Source organism: Chaetodon trifascialis, chromosome 19, assembly GCF_039877785.1.
Source record: "Chaetodon trifascialis isolate fChaTrf1 chromosome 19, fChaTrf1.hap1, whole genome shotgun sequence".
NCBI lineage: Eukaryota > Metazoa > Chordata > Actinopteri > Chaetodontiformes > Chaetodontidae > Chaetodon > Chaetodon trifascialis.
Genome location: NC_092074.1, coordinates 4,032,761 through 4,049,666, shown reverse-complemented (window position 1 = coordinate 4,049,666; position 16,906 = coordinate 4,032,761).

Below are 16,906 nucleotides of genomic sequence, written 5' to 3'. Positions count from 1 at the left end.
GATAGAGACACATTGTAAGTATCAAATTCTTATAATTTGTAATACATAAACGTATGCTTAACTGAATTTAGGTCTTGATATCTTGCTAAAGTAATGAATGCTAATCGAGAATGCAATGTAACGTGCTAAACTTAAAACGCTTTGCAGACTGTTGGTGTGTCGGTTTTATCTACAAACAGTGTGACTTTGAACTAAAGGTTAGCTACAAGCGCAAGTTAGTGTGCTTGTCCCGGGCATTTTGGTCTGAGAAAGGCTAACGTTAGCATTATTCATTCTACTGGTAGAGCAAATGCAGGGCTCTCAAGTCTCACGCATTTAGAGTGAGACACACGCATTTCAACCTGTTCACACGCCACACCTTGTATTTCTCATGCAGAGAAATTACCATAACGCCCACCAAATTGCGCCGCTATTTTTTATAACAGTGGAACAAATAGGAATCAAGGGCCACAGCCAATTGCATGGCTTGGATAGCATTGCTGTATCCGGGTAAGATTTAGATTTTCCCGCTTCAGACGCTAGCTGAGAAGAGGACACTAAAGGAGGGTGAGATGTTAGAAAAGAACATAATACTTAGATTTTTATCAGTTATTTTATCAGTACTTTTTTATTGTGTTGGTGTAATTTGTTATCACATTGCTGCTTCTCTTCTCCTAAGTTCCTCCAAATACACACACACACACACACACACACACACACACACAACTGCAGTAAGAAATACTGAATTAAATAAATATTTTTATTTATACGAATTTATGTGTCATTATCAGATAAGAGCCCTGTCCCCACCCCAACCAAACCCCCGCCCTCGCTGTCAAAATCTCACTCTGAACTCAATTCAAAACTTGAGAGCCCTGCAAGTGACACTGCAAAAGGTCCAGTGTGTAATATTTGGCATGGTTCATTGGCAACATCAGAATATACTGCCCATTAATCTGTTTATGTATGTTATATATATATATATATATGCGCTTTAGGAACGTCGCCATCTTGTGACTTGAGACTTCTTGTCTTTTTGAATATTCTGTTCACTTATTGATGCTGCTGTGAAATTTGGAATTTCCCCTTGAGGGACGAATAAACATTGAATTGAATTGAATTCTCAATATCCTCCTTATTGATTCCTGATTAATTTTCTGTGTGGAAAACAGTAGTCCTACATAGGCCCAGTCTGTGAACTAGCTGTAGCCACAACCTGTCATCGTCTAAAATGGATGAAATGAGAAAATATTTGTAAAGCATTCATTTGCGTTCAAATTTTCTTAGCCATAGAAAAAAATCCAAGCCTTCTTTTGGCGTGATAATGTTATAACATTAGCGCCAGATAATTATAACCCTCTGTAGTGAATATACTGTATTGAATTGTATTGAATACTTGGCATTACTGCACAAAACTCCCATGACTCATGGTCTCCGGTCACAGGTTTTTGGTTCCTCGAGAGAAGGAGGTGGAGAGTGAGGCTGTGAGACGGTGAGGCTGATCAGAGCCTGGAGCAGAACACACAAACCACTAAGGTGGGTCTTTGAATTACATTCTCCCTGTGAAAATCACTGCATCATTGTCAAAAGATGGCCTCAAATTATCTTCAAAAATGGAGGAAGGTCAATACCATAGTCAACAAATTAGCTGAGAATGAGAGTGAAGATGAGTTCATGGATCAGGATTCAGAAAATATTGTTGGCAACCATTTTTTGGGGGGGTTGACAATTTCAATGTTTAGCTGACTGCTGTGAGTTTCCAGTTTTCAAAAAGGACATTTTTGATGGGATTTGTGGTAGAAACAAAATGCACTATTACAGGGTTCCTACAGTCACAAAAACCCTAGAAAAATCATAGAATTAGAAAATGGGTATTTTCGGGCCTGGAAAAGTCCTGGAAATGTATTTAATGCATGGCACTTTCTTCTCAGTTCAGTACTTAATCAAAGCATTTTCTGGTCTTCCTGTTTCACATGTGCCATGTTGGTGTTACAGGGCAGTCCAGCCCTAGAAGGGAGCATTCCAACTCTTCCAGTCACCGATCAAGGCACGGAAGTGCTCGACATTCTACCCCAGGACACTCAACATCCAGACATGGTAAGATCGAACAGTTCTAATCTCATCATAACACAAGGAAGTACTGCATGTTGGCATCATGGACAATGAGAGCTAGCACGGAGGGGGGTGGCTCTGGTACACTAGAACTAACTGTTGAGCCTTCCTAAGGTGTTGTGAGCCTTAATCGACATAATATCAGCGAAGGAAGATGTCCACTTCATAATCCTGATGATATGCTCTCACTGTCATTCTATCTCTCTACTAGAATACTATCAATGGCCATTAGGGTAATTTCCAGGCCTTGAAAAAGTCATGGCAATTGATTTCATGCATGGCTTTTCTCCAGTTCAGTACTTAATCATTCAAAGCATTTTCCTGTCTTCCTGTCCCACATGTGCCATGTTGGTGTTACAGGGCAGTCCAGCTCTAAAAGGGAGCATCCCAACTCTTCCAGTCACCGATCAAGGCACGGAAGTGCTCGACATTCTACCCCAGGACACTCAACATCCAGACATGGTAAGATCGAACAGTTCTAATCTCATCATAACCAGGGATGTTCCGGTTCGACTAATTTCCCTGTCAACTAAATGAAATTTTTATTTAAGACTAGTCGACAAGTCTAAAGTAGAAAAACACCCAGAAAAAAGTCAAAACTGAGCACAATTTATTGGTCAGTATTTAAAACAATGTCCAAAAAATAGTGTGTGTATTTTGAAGCTTTTGATCACATCTTCAATAACCACACCACATTTTAAATGCCGCTGAAGTGGGAGACATTTGGCACTGTGTGTGCCAACTTCCACATGCCTGAGCTGTATATGGTTGTGCATTGCTCCAGTTGAGTGGTTATATGCAAGTTTTTTTTTCAGTAGGTTGGACTATTGCAATGGAGTCTTTACTTGCCTAAACAAAAAACTGGGTTACAAACACCGGGTAGCACGGTGGAACAAGTGGTAACACTGTTGCCTCACAGCTAGGGCGCTGGTGGCGTGTCCTCCACTATGCCTTTGGTGCCTGCTGCTCGAGGAAAAAAAGGGGCCTTTCTGTGTGGAGTTTGCATGTTCTCCCGGGGTTTCCTCCTTAAATAACCCCCACTAAAAACATGCAAGAAGATCGCCACCTGACGAAGGAGGACGAAGGACGAAGGAGGACTGGTCCCCGGGCGCTGGCGTTGGCTGGCAGCTGGCAGCCCACCGCTCCCGGTCTGCTGCGGAGGATCAACACACCGAGGATGGGAAAACTGGAGAAAATAATTTCACGGAAGCATGGCATGTGTGCATGTAGTGTGTGCAACTTCTATGTGTGTGATAAATTGTGCATTTCTTCTTCTTCTTAAAATGGATCATATCACACCACTCCTCAGATCACTACATTGGCTTCCTTTAAAATCTTACTGTTGGTCTACAAAGCATTAAATGGTCTAGGACCAAAATATATTCTAGATTTATTAACCCCATATGAAGTATCCAGACCTCTCAGGTCATCAGGGACAGGTCTACTGTATGTTCCCAGAATGAGAACCAAACAAATTGAAGCAGCTTTCAGTTATTATGCTCCTCACCTGTGGAACATCCTCCCTGCACACCTGAGGTCTGCACCAACTGTCAGTTCATTTAAATCAGGGTTGAAAACATTATTATTTGCTAAAGCTTTTGATTAAATATATCTGCTCAATGATTTTGATCATTCTAAATGCTAAATTATTGTCTTTGCCTAGCTTCTGTTTTTAATGTTCCTTTAATTGTATTCTATTTTTATTTTTCTATTCTCTTCTAATCCCTTTCTTTCTTTCTTTCTTTCTTTCTTTCTTTCTTTCTTTCTTTCTTTCTTTCTTTCTTTCTTTGAAATGTATGATTTTAATGTATTTTCATGCTTCTGTAAAGCACTTTGAATTGCCTAGTGTATGAATTGTGCTATACAAATAAATTTGCCTTTGCCTTTGCCTTAGAATACTACCAGTGGCCATTAGGGGCCATAAGGTATATACCATTGGCATTGTCAATAACTGGAGAGCACATCAAAGAGCAGTTGGCAATGCTGAGAGCCGTTGGGGGTTGTGTACATTTGTACAGTAATGTGTAGTTCAATTATTTATAGGTATGTTAGTTTCTTTTGGCAAATGGATTGGGTTTCTGCATTGAGTACTTATCCTTTTCATTGGGGCAAAAGTATCTTTTTTTCTTGCCATTGTACTACCTTTATGTTTACATCCATTTCCTCTAAAACAACAATGAAGCCATTTATTTACTCAAACTGAGGAAACTTTTATTTTTTATTTTGGCATATTCCACTTTATTAGTATTGGTTTATGTGGCAAATTTTGGCAAGAGTCTTGCCGCTCTGGCACTAAATGGAGTAATGGAGTATTCTGGATTAGCGGCTATGGGGAGCACCAAGCAAGTAATGGGGATATTTCATCACTCAGATCACTTATCCAACCCAAAACTCAGATCTTGTATCAAAGTCATCTAGTTCAGAAAGTAATACAAAATTTAAAAACAATTGAATGTAGTCCAGTTGGTTGAAGTCATCGATTTCTGTCCCGTGAAATGCAGTATTTCCAGCTAGAGTATTGAGTTCAAAATGTTTGTTTCAGAAACACCAAGAGCTCCAACTGACAACAGTGTGGATATATTTCAAATGCCCATGGCCAGTAAGTAATTAATTTGTATTGTTTACTGCTGTATTTGTATTTTAAATATGCTCATTTTGTGTATGATCATAGTCATTTTATTTTCATAAAATGGAATTAATATTCGCTGCACGGTGGCGCAGCAGGTAGTGCGCGTGCCTCACAGCAACAAGGCTGCCGGTTCGATTCCAGGGTTGGGCCTTTCTGTGTGAAGTTTGCATGTTCTTCCCGTGCATGTGTGGGTTCTCTCTGGGTACTCCGGCTTCCTCCCACAGACCAAAAACATGCTCATTAGGTTAATTGGTGACTGTAAAATTGCCCCTAGGTGTGTGTGTGTGCGTGTGCCCTGCGATCGACTGGCGACCGGTCCAGGGTGTACCCTGCCTCTCGCCTGTTGACAGCTGGGATAGGCTCCGGCACCCCCCGCAACCCTGACAGGGATACGTGGTATAGAAAATGGATGGATGGAATTAATATTCTTGTGAAATGTCTCCATACCATTTAAGAATTCCAGAAATGTGTCCTGAAGAAGCTTGTGGAGCTTACAGAGGAGGTAAAGCGCATTGGGTGTGCAGAACCCAGTGCTTCAAGTTACCATGTTAGAAGAATGGAGAAGATGGAGGAAGTTGATAAGTTGGAGGACAAACTTCAAAATAATGAAGCGAGACATCTTCTGGTAAAACATAATTTCATGAAACAGTCATTTCTGATGGAGATATGCTAGCCCAAAGGTGGGCAACCATGTCTTTTTAATCTACCAATAAATCTCAAATGGGGTCTGAGTAGATCTCTGGATTAGCTGGAAAACCCAGACAAAGACATCTCTCTTTTTGTTATTCAAGAAATCAAACTCAAGCTTACGGGTTTAAATCTCAAAACCAAGTTGCCACGATTTCATTTTATTTTTGCAATGGGCCTATACAGAAGGGTCTAATGAGGAAACTGAAGCAAGTCCCATTTCAATTCTTTTTTTTTTTTTTCATTTTTCATATTATCAATGATCAATGTGCATATGCTTGTCTCCCCAGATAAGAAGAATTTACACATTATTATCGATATAAAAATATGGACCAATACTATGTTTGCATATTATTATGTAGGCTATAATTAGACTTTAAAATTTTGGTGATTTTCACTCCTTTTCACGCCTTTTTCTGAGGCTGCACAGATCTACCATCCCCAGCCACGCAGATAAAGTAGATCTTATGCCCAAAAAGGTTGCCCACCCCTGTGCTAGCTGGAATGGTGCTAAGTTTTAAAAGTCTAGCATTCAAGGGCTATAAAATGTCTGTTACTAATATAGTGATATACTAAAAATAACTCTTTTCACATAGATTTCACAGTTAAGTAAGGTTGGAGGTAAGAACATCAGGGACTGCACAACAAAGATCTTGGACAGGTATTGAGAATCCAAATGCAAACATCACATTCAAATCACAGTAATTCCTTTCATTATAAAAGCTAAGATTATCTGATGGTAAAAGAAATGCCTGTTGGTGAAATGCTCTATGTACCTCCCTCTATCCTTCCTTCCCTCCCCATTTCAATCTCCCTTTCTCTTTCTTTATTTCCCTCACTTCCTTATTTTCATCTTCATCCTCCCTCTCTCCATCTCCATACCTCCCCCAGCACAGTCCCTTTCTCCCTCTATTTCCTTTCCTCCCTCTGTTTCCCTCCATACCTACCTCAAATCTCTTTCCCTTCTTCTATCCCTTTCCCCATGTCCATCTTCTTCTCTACCCTCCTTGTCCCTCCCTCCCTCCCTCCCTCCCTCCCTCCCTCCCTGCTCAATATCTCTACCCTGCCCTCTATCTACCTTTACCTCCCTATCAACTCCCTCTATCCCCCAAACCTCACCACTCATCATCCCTCCCCAGCTCTTAAACAACACAAGAAGTTAACTGATTAAGTGTAGATACCTCATGTGCTAATTTTTCAGGCTGATGACAAACTCCCTCATGTCAGCATTCAATATGAAGGGCCACGGTTCCAAAAGGGCATTCCATCCGACAGCACTTTACACCATTGTGACTGGTACATATTAGGAGTTGCACAACTTTAGGTTTTTTTCAAATGGATTTTTCTGTCAATAAAGTTGAAATTTGACAACGTCATCGATGTCAATATGTGTACACAATTTTTTTGTTGTTCATTTGATTGTATTGTGTAATTAGGAATAAACAAATGTTGATTACATATTTTTTTCTTTGTCATTGCAGCTGCTGTCAAAAAGTGGGACAGCAAAGCCACAGACCATGAAATTTCACGTACTATGGCAGACCATTTCAAACATGCTCCTGGGCGGTCTGGTGGCGGAGGCTATCTTCAAAAAACAAAACAGGTTTGTCCACAATAAGTGAAGGAGTCCAACAAACCGAAAGTCGGGTAATTGTTAAACAGATATTTGTGTATTGGTATTTTTGCTTCAAATTAACTGAACCGTCGACCAGGTGCTGCATGTTCATCTGTGGGCCACGCAATGACAGTAGCAACTAGTGACTCAGCAGTCACTGGCCAGAAAAGGACAAAGGTGACTGATTGGCTTAATGCCCTCAATGACCCACTGCTATTAATATTACTTAGTAGGCCTAATGGTAGTATTGGGATGCACACCAAGAATCAGGCACTGTATTGGACATTTGTCAGGTGACAAACACAACTCCAAATGAATGATAATGTTGCACTGGATGTGTAAAAAAGTAACTGCTTGCAAATGTTCTTTAGAAAATATATGAGCTCAGACTTCAAATACACAATAAGTGCTGTTCATGTCAAAATGTGATGAAGTAAACATAACCTGCCTCATGTTCGCAGTGCTGCAGTGAAGAGGAAATTTCAGGGAGGAACTTCGATTGTTTCTGAGTTCATCAGTCCACACCAGTTTTATTTCTTCATGTTCTTCTGGATGTATGATCATTTTGTTGTTGTTTTGGGGGGCGTTTTGTGGCAGATTTAAAAAGTTTTGCAAGTGTTTATGTAAGAAGTCAGGTTCTCAAAGTCCATGTGAGAACAATAAATGTTTTATTGATACTTTTTTTGTGAATCGTCTCATTTTTTTAGGGTAAAAATTCAGTCGTGAATTTATGATTGTATCATTAATTCATAGGTTGAAATTACGTTTACTTTGCAAACCTAATTTAGACAGCAAAGGGACGTCTTTATTGAGACGTCTTTTCAACGACCTGAAAATGACGGCTTTTCACCTTTCACTTTTCAACCTAATCTAAACGTTGTTTCAACGTATGGAAATGATGTCTTTTCAACGTCTTTTCAACCAATTTTTGCTGGGTGGGTACCACCTCCAAACACGGTTCAAACACAGTTCACAAAACTTAGCAAGAAAGCTAGCAATGAAAACAAAAGCATTTTGGTCATGGAATTAAACTAAAGCATCACATTTAGTATTATATGTAAGGGGTCAAGTAGACATCGCTTCTTTTTAAAGGGGGAAGGTTGGGAAGCACTGCTATAAATTCTCAAAAAGTGACTTTAAATATATCAACTCTAAAGCAGCTAACAGCTTCTCGTTTTTAGCCTGCGCTGACCATCCCTGACTGCAGGTTGACTTCATGTGTTACTTGATGGCAGACTAAAATCAAACCATCTGTCTGGTTAACATGCGTCACATTGATAGATTAATCTTAAAAAAATGTTTATGGATCAAGTAGTTCATGAAAAATAAGGTGAAGTAGTCTACAACTGTTATTTCAGTGTGTCTGATACATATTTAATCAACATTAAGGTAAATATAAGCATCAGATCGGACTCAACAAATACCCAAATTATAGTTCGATCAGGGCTGAAAAACCTGATCAGGTCATCGATAGTGATTTCTCCTTTGTTAAGGACAGGCCTTTATTTGTTCACACCACAACCCTAACCCTAACCTTAATCCTGACCCCCCCCAACCCTAACCCATCACTGACAGAACAGTATATTAACAGTCTTACACAAACACACACACAGACACACACATGTCATACAAGACTTTACATGACTAACATCCATTTCCTGGAGACCAACCCTAACCGTAGCCACTGTTTGTCTAACCCTACCCTTATCTAACCTTGACCTAACCTTAACCCTAACCACTGTCCCAAAAATCAGCTGTTTTCCAATTGGTGACATGGTTACTTGGCCTTTTGTCTGAAATTGGTCCCCAAAAGTCAGAAACAAACACACATCACATAGACACCAGCACAATGTGTATTTACGCACACAATCACACACTCACCTACGCACACTAAAATCCCCCGATGTGCATCATTATCTCTTTCTGGTAGATCATCGTATAGGTCAGCTGGCTAGTGCCTGTAACCTCCTGTGCTTCAAATAATGATCAACACATGTTTAGGATCCTTCAGACTTCACATTCCATAAACTTCAAAACTATGTCCTCTATATAGAGCAGAGGAGAGGAGAACATCCTGGCCTGAACACATGCTCAATTTGTCAATTTGTCTGTCACAAGACTCTCAGACCTCTGAATACGAAACACCAATTCTCCACTCTTTGCATTTTGATTCTATTTGTAGGGTTATGTTCTGTGGCAATGAGCTCATGAATGAAGCTCATGAACCACTAAACTGAACAGAAGGAGACAATAACGCCCTTTTCATGATGTCATTAGACCTGTTAAGAAACTCATTCTCATGAAATGACCTGACGCCAATAGGTGGCCGTTGAGTGCAACATTTCCTGACAAATATCTTATAAATAGGATTTTGTCTTTTTTCTTGGTCATGGTTCATCAGTGACCATCATGTTCGTGAACACGTCTGAATGTGGGATCATGGGATCAGGTTAGTCTATTCTTCTTAGACCCTACAACATGCAAGGAAAGGAAGTGAGGAAAGAGGAATTCAGTTAACCTAAAGTCTACTGCACGGCTGGATTGCCTGTCTGAATCTCTGTGGTATCTTTTGTTGCCTTGGACAGATATTGTCCAAATAATAGTACGAACAAAGTGCCATGCAACTGTTTGAGTCTACATTTACTGATGTTCTAAAATCTGTTAACTCAGTATTTAAAGGAACAGTTCAGCATTTTGAGAAATGAGATTATTGTGCTCCTCCTTGAACTGCCACCTTATCGTGGTGGAGGAGTTTGAGTACCCGAATGATCCTAGAGGCTATGTTGTCCGGGGCTTAATGCCCCTGGTAGGGTCTCCCAAGGCAAACAGGTTCTAGGTGACGGGTCAGACTAAGAGCAGTTCAAGAAGCCCCTTATGAAAGAAATTAAAGCAAGGAAGCGTACGTCGCCCGGATTGGCGTCACCGGGGCCCCGCCCTGGAGCCAGGCCTGGGGTTGGGGCTCGCAGGCGAGCGCCTGGTGGCCGGGTCTTTGCCCACGGGACCCGGCCGGGCACAGCCCGAAGGAGCGACGTGGGCCCGCCTTCCCGTAGGCCCACCACCCGCAGGAAGGATCAGAAGGGGCCGGTGCTATGTGGAATGGGTAGCAGTCGTGGGCGGGGGCCCCGACGACCCAAATCCTGGACAACGACTCTGGCTATGGGGACATGGAATGTCACCTCACTGTGGGGGAAAGAGCCTGAGCTAGTGCGGGAGGTTGAGCGGTACCGGCTAGAGATAGTCGGGCTCACCTCCACGCACAGTCTGGGCTCAGGAACCCAACTCCTTGAGAGAGGCTGGACTCTCTTCTACTCTGGAGTTGCCCGCGGTGAGAGGCGGCGAGCCGGTGTGGGCTTGCTTATAGCCCCCCAGCTCAGCCGCCATGTGTTGGAGTTCTCCCCGCTGAGCGAGAGGGTCGCTTCCCTGCGCCTTCGGGTTGGGGATAGGTCTCTCACTATTGTTTCGGCCTACGGGCCGAACAGTAGCGTAGAGTACCCGGCCTTCTTGGAGTCCCTGGGAGGGGTACTGGAAAGTGCTCCAACCGGGGACTCCATTGTTCTGCTGGGAGACTTCAATGCTCACGTGGGCAGCGACAGTGACACCTGGAGGGGAGTGATTGGGAGGAACGGCCTCCCCGATCTGAACCCGAGTGGTGTTCTGTTATTGGATTTCTGTGCTAGTCACAGTTTGTCCATAACGAACACCATGTTCGAGCATAAGGGTGTCCATCAGTGCACGTGGCACCAGGACACCCTAGGCCGGAGGTCAATGATCGACTTTGTAGTCGTATCATCTGACCTTCGGCGGTATGTCTTGGACACTCGGGTAAAGAGAGGGGCTGAGCTGTCAACTGATCACCACCTGGTGGTGAGTTGGATTCGCTGGCAGGGGAAGAAGCGGGACAGACTTGGCAGACCCAAACGTACCGTGAGGGTCTGTTGGGAACGTCTGGCGGAACCCGCTGTCAGGGAAGTTTTCAACTCCCACCTCCGGGAGAGCTTCAACCAGATCCCGAGGGAGGTTGGAGACATTGAGTCCGAATGGACCATGTTCTCCACTTCCATTGTTGATGCAGCCGTCCATAGCTGTGGCCGTAAAGTCGGCGGTGCCTGTCGTGGCGGCAACCCCCGAACCCGGTGGTGGACACCGGAAGTAAGGGATGCCGTCAAGCTGAAGAAGGAGTCCTATCGGGCCTGGTTGGCTCATAGGACTCCTGAGGCAGCTGATGGGTACCGGCAGACCAAGCGTGCGGCAGCTCGGGCGGTTGTAGAAGCAAAAACTCGGGTCTGGGAGGAGTTCGGGGAGGCCATGGAGGAGGACTACCGGTTGGCCTCGAGGAAATTCTGGCAAACCGTTCGGCGCCTCAGGAGGGGGAAGCAGCTTTCTGTCAACACTGTTTACAGTGGAGGTGGGGAGCTGTTGACCTCGACTGGGGATATTGTCGGGCGGTGGAAGGAATACTTCGAGGATCTCCTCAATCCCTCTGTCATGTCTTCCGTAGAGGAAGCAGAGACTGGGGACTTGGAGGTCGATTCATTCATCACCGGGGCTGAAGTCACTGAGGCAGTTCGCAAGCTCCTCGGTGGCAAAGCGCCGGGGGTGGATGAGATCCGCCCTGAGTACCTCAAGTCTCTGGATGTTGTAGGACTGTCTTGGTTGACACGCCTCTGCAGCATCGCGTGGCAGACGGGGACAGTGCCTCTGGACTGGCAGACTGGGGTGGTGGTCCCTCTTTTTAAAAAGGGGGACCGGAGGGTGTGTTCCAACTATCGGGGGATCACACTCCTCAGCCTCCCTGGTAAAGTCTATTCCAGGGTACTGGAGAGGAGAATCCGGCCGATAGTCGAACCCCGGATTCAAGAGGAACAATGCGGTTTTCGTCCTGGCCGTGGAACACTGGACCAGCTCTATACCCTCCGCAGGGTGCTTGAGGGTTCATGGGAGTTTGCCCAAACAGTCCACATGTGCTTCGTGGACTTGGAGAAGGCATTCGACCGTGTCCCTCGCGTCATTCTGTGGGAGGTGCTCCAGGAGTATGGGGTTGGAGGCCCTCTGTTGAGGGCTGTACAGTCCCTGTACAACCGGAGCAGGAGCTTGGTCCGCATTGCCGGCAGTAAGTCGGACCTGTTCCCAGTGCATGTTGGACTCCGGCAGGGCTGCCCTATGTCACCGGTTCTGTTCATCATTTTTATGGACAGGATTTCTAGGCGCAGCCAGGGGCCGGAGGGGGTTCGGTTCGGGGGCCGGCAGATTTCGTCTCTGCTTTTCGCGGATGATGTTGTCTTGTTGGCTTCCTCGAGCCAGGACCTTCAGCATGCGCTGGGGCGGTTCGCAGCCGAGTGTGAAGCAGCTGGGATGAGAGTTAGCACCTCCAAGTCCGAGGCCATGGTTCTCGACCGGAAAAAGGTGGCTTGCTCCCTTCAGGTTGGAGGAGAGTTCCTGCCTCAAGTGGAGGAGTTTAAGTATCTTGGGATCCTGTTCACGAGTGAGGGAAGGATGGAACGTGAGATTGACAGGCGGATCGGTGCAGCGGCTGCAGTAATGCGGTCGCTGTATCGGTCTGTCGTGGTAAAGAAGGAGCTGAGCCGAAAGGCGAAGCTCTCGATTTACCGGTCAATCTACGTTCCTACCCTCACCTATGGTCATGAACTTTGGGTCATGACCGAAAGAACGAGGTCCCGGATACAAGCGGCTGAAATGAGTTTCCTCCGCAGGGTGGCGGAGCGCTCCCTTAGAGATAGGGTGAGGAGCTCTGTCACCCGGGAGGAGCTCAGAGTAGAGTCGCTGCTCCTCCGCATCGAGAGGAGTCAGCTGAGGTGGCTCGGGCATCTCTATCGGATGCCCCCTGGACGCCTCCCTAGGGAGGTGTTCCAGGCATGTCCCACCGGGAGGAGGCCCCGGGGAAGACCCAGGACACGCTGGGGTGACTACGTCACTCGGCTGGCCTGGGAACGCCTCGGGATCCCCCCGGAAGAGTTGGAGGAAGTGTCCGGGGAGAGGGAAGTCTGGGCGTCCCTGCTCAGACTGCTCCCCCCGCAACCCGGCCCCGGATAAGCGGAAGATAATGGATGGATGGATGGATGGAGATTATTGTGGTCTTCCAGATAATTAGACAAGATGCTTGTTACAACTTTCAGGTCTGTGCACTGGTGTGCTCCAGCCATTTAGCATTGCACTTCCTCATAGTTGGGGGAATCACAAGATTCAAGAGGGCAGATTCAAATAATAATAATGGTCAAAATCAAAATAGCAAAGGCCAAGATATACTGACTTAGTTGCAAGTATGGGTTAAGCCTCAAAAGCCCCTACATTTTTGGGGGGTACTTTGCTCCAAGGTATAACTCATGAGAGATTATTTCTGGCTCCTGCGACTCTTCTGTCTCTTCTATCAAATTCTATCTGCATCTTATTAAACACTCTGTATCAGACTTAAGGTATAATACCTGGACTCAATGATTTTCACGATGCAGAAAATAAAGATGGAACCGATTGTAAAATGTGGAATATTGCTTGAAAAAGCAAGGTTGTCGCTAACATCGCAACATGCTGCCATGTTTTGGAAAAACGGAATCTCAAAAAAATGGGGCCCTAAAACTGTAATCAAGGTCGGTTAGAGCCAACACTTGGATTGGGATCGTGCTTCACATTTTGTTGCTGGCATCCTAAAATGACCTGTGTCAAAAAAAGAGACAATATTTAGCATTTAGCTGAGCCTTTTCCATCCAATTTTGTGTCCTATTGGGTTTTCTCCTAAGGTACTGAAGCTGTTCTACTCTGTAATTTCACTGAGACTCATGTGAGCTATGTGAAAGCTTGATGGAATGTGGTGGGAGGAGGCTGTCGAGCAATGAATTAACTCCCTGCCCCCAAAGGGGATCCTTTGTGCACTTGTCTCCAAGGACACCTGACTTATATTTGGCGAACAAATAGGCATCTCACACAATAATGGGAAATAAATGAAGTTCCTGGGGATAAGAGAGCAAGATTTCCCTTTTGGGAACCCAGAGATACAAAGAGTTAGAAAATGAATGGCAGCTTTATGTTGTGTGGAGGACATATTGAACCCCTGGGCTTTAAAGAGCAAGTCACTCTTTCAGAAAAGTGACAGAAAACACAAAACTGATTACTGTGCACATTCAATTTCTGTTTGACCGATTTGCTTGTCACATGCTGCTAGGACTCGAATTTGTGCACATCACATCACTTTCCATTTCCAGATGTAGTTTATCAGATCTCTATGACAACAGTACACAAATCAATATCCAGGTGTAAGGCTCAAGAGTGACATGATGCTTCAGACTGGCCGGCATCAATAGAAGAGGATATTGTCTCAGCGATGCATTATTTACACAAATACTCAGGAACTAGGTGATCATCATCATGTTTTCAATGAGAAAGTATTTCCTCTTCATCGGCATTTACCTGTGCCACTGACACATACTTTATCTGTCACCTTCAAAGCGCAGAGCTACTGTAGCTCACATTTTGTGATAACTACATTACTGGGATGCCTAAATTACTTTTTCATTATTTTAATCCTTATTGCCAAAAGTGACATTAGATTTAGTGATGACTTCTACATAGATTGCCACGTTCAGTAATAATGACAAACTGCTGGTAAATTACATCAGACGAATAAAGCTGAAGATATCTGATATGATCTAATATCTATCTATCTATCTATCTATCTATCTATCTATCTATCTATCTATATAGATATATATATAGAAATAGATATAGATATAGATATAGATATAGATATATAGTAAGGATTAAAATAGCTTTTATTGTTAGTGGTGCCCAATTGACAAGAATTGATAGAGCAATTGTTATATTGTTAATATGTTTATATAATTGTTATTATGCAGCAATTGTTGCTGTTTTAATTTCATCTCACTAATATCTGTCTCACTCACTGGCTTACTAAAGTCAAACAGGGCTAACATCCCCAGAGCAAACTCTACACCTCTGCCATTGTCACCATATTGAAATGCCATGCTGGCTCTACACACATGCTACATCTGTGTGTCGTGAACTTCAGACCACAGAGAATTTATTATCTTCATATTCAACAGTCTGCTCCATTGTTGAAGATTCCTGTTGTTCTATGCAGCGGTGCCTGTTGTGTTCTAGTTGCCTGCTCTGTTTACAGAATTCATTTGGCCTTTTCACTCCCTCTCAGATTTCCCCTGGAACTGAGGCTGGTTCCCTCCAGGTTGCCATTGTTTACCTTGTATATCAGTGAGGAATAAAAATGAACTTGCAGAAAAGTAAAACTTGCTTGAGATTTGTTGCTATCATACATTTTCCTCGAATTTGTTTTTTGTGCGATCATGCGGTTTTTCACAAGTGAATCACTCTTTGATGCTGAAACTTCTTTCAACGCACCACCGAAGAACAAACCGTACCCTGCACTACCACACAACAATATCATAACTTTGACGAAACAATAAAGGCATCCAAATGCTCAATGTGATGAATTACCGATGACATCAAGTCTCGTCACGTTCTTACTGAGCTGGCACGAACCGAAAGCAGCAGCTGTCAAGAGGACGGGCTAAACTAATGGTTTGTTTTGGAAAATGGTCACCAGTGATGTAAAGTAGACATGACTTCAAGTGATTTGGTTAAAACCTGCAAAACCACTTCCTCCTAACTGTATCATTTCGTGTGACGTGATCAGAGACCACCCAGGCCGCTGTGTGTACCACAATGCTGTTACACTGATGGTGTCAAAGACATAAAAGAGGGAGCTGAGGAGAAAAGTGGGGGTTGAAGGGGCTGTAACTACACACACTGCAGTGGAGGACATGCTGCAGCTCAGCTGACCGACACAAAACAACAAAGACAATGTAAACATTTGGTTCCTGCAATAATGACATTCATTTCGGCTTTCTAAAGTTAGAGCCTGGCTTGGAACAATGGTAATGGCTGCCTGTGTACAATCTCATTATCTGTAACCCCCCCAAACCCCTGACACACACATGCACGCACACGTGAACACACACATCTGCTTGACCCGTGCTTGCTCTGAAGCTGAGAAAGGGGGGTGAGCGATGCTGGTAAACATTTATAGGACACATCCCAAGTCCTTCATTTCTTTGTTCCTCACTCCTTGCATGACCTGGAAATCTTTCTGCTCAGTTTAAATTCCCTTATTTCCACCGATTTCTGCTCTGAAGATCAAGGAACACGGAGAGAGGAGACATGTGACACAAGATGACAGCCTACATGGACGTCCTTTACCACCCTTATTAGAAACTTTTGAAATCTTTGAAACTGCATCACTGCAGATTTACACTGGGACAATCAACAGATTAAATTCAAGTGTATTAGATTCACTGTTGACATTTTTGATTTTGTCTGAATCACTATCTAAATTAAGAAAAGAACCACAAACCACTTTCTTCATTCGAGTCTTTCTTTTTACTCTGCATTATGGATGATATCGTAATCAATAACTGTCTTTCAGCAATAAACACACTGGCAGAGTTTCTGTGCACCTGAATATCTAAAAACACGAATAAAAATGAGAGAACTGTTTTGCTGACTGCTGGAATATTTATTAATTTATGATGATCGGTGTGTTCGACCTTCATCAGGTACACAGGCAAGTATCACAACACTTCAACAAATATATCTGAGCAGTTTGTGAGTCAGTACGTGAAAATCTTTCGCAGTAATAAATTTGTCAGTAAGACGCGTTGCCATAGATTAGTGAGATATGTACTTTCTTTTTCATTTTTAATTTCATTTTATATGAACAATACACTCCTCCTTGAACTGCCACCTTATCGTGGTGGAGGAGTTTGAGTACCCGAATGATCCTAGAGGCTATGTTGTCCGGGGCTTAATGCCCCTGGTAGGGTCTCCCAAGGCAAACAGGT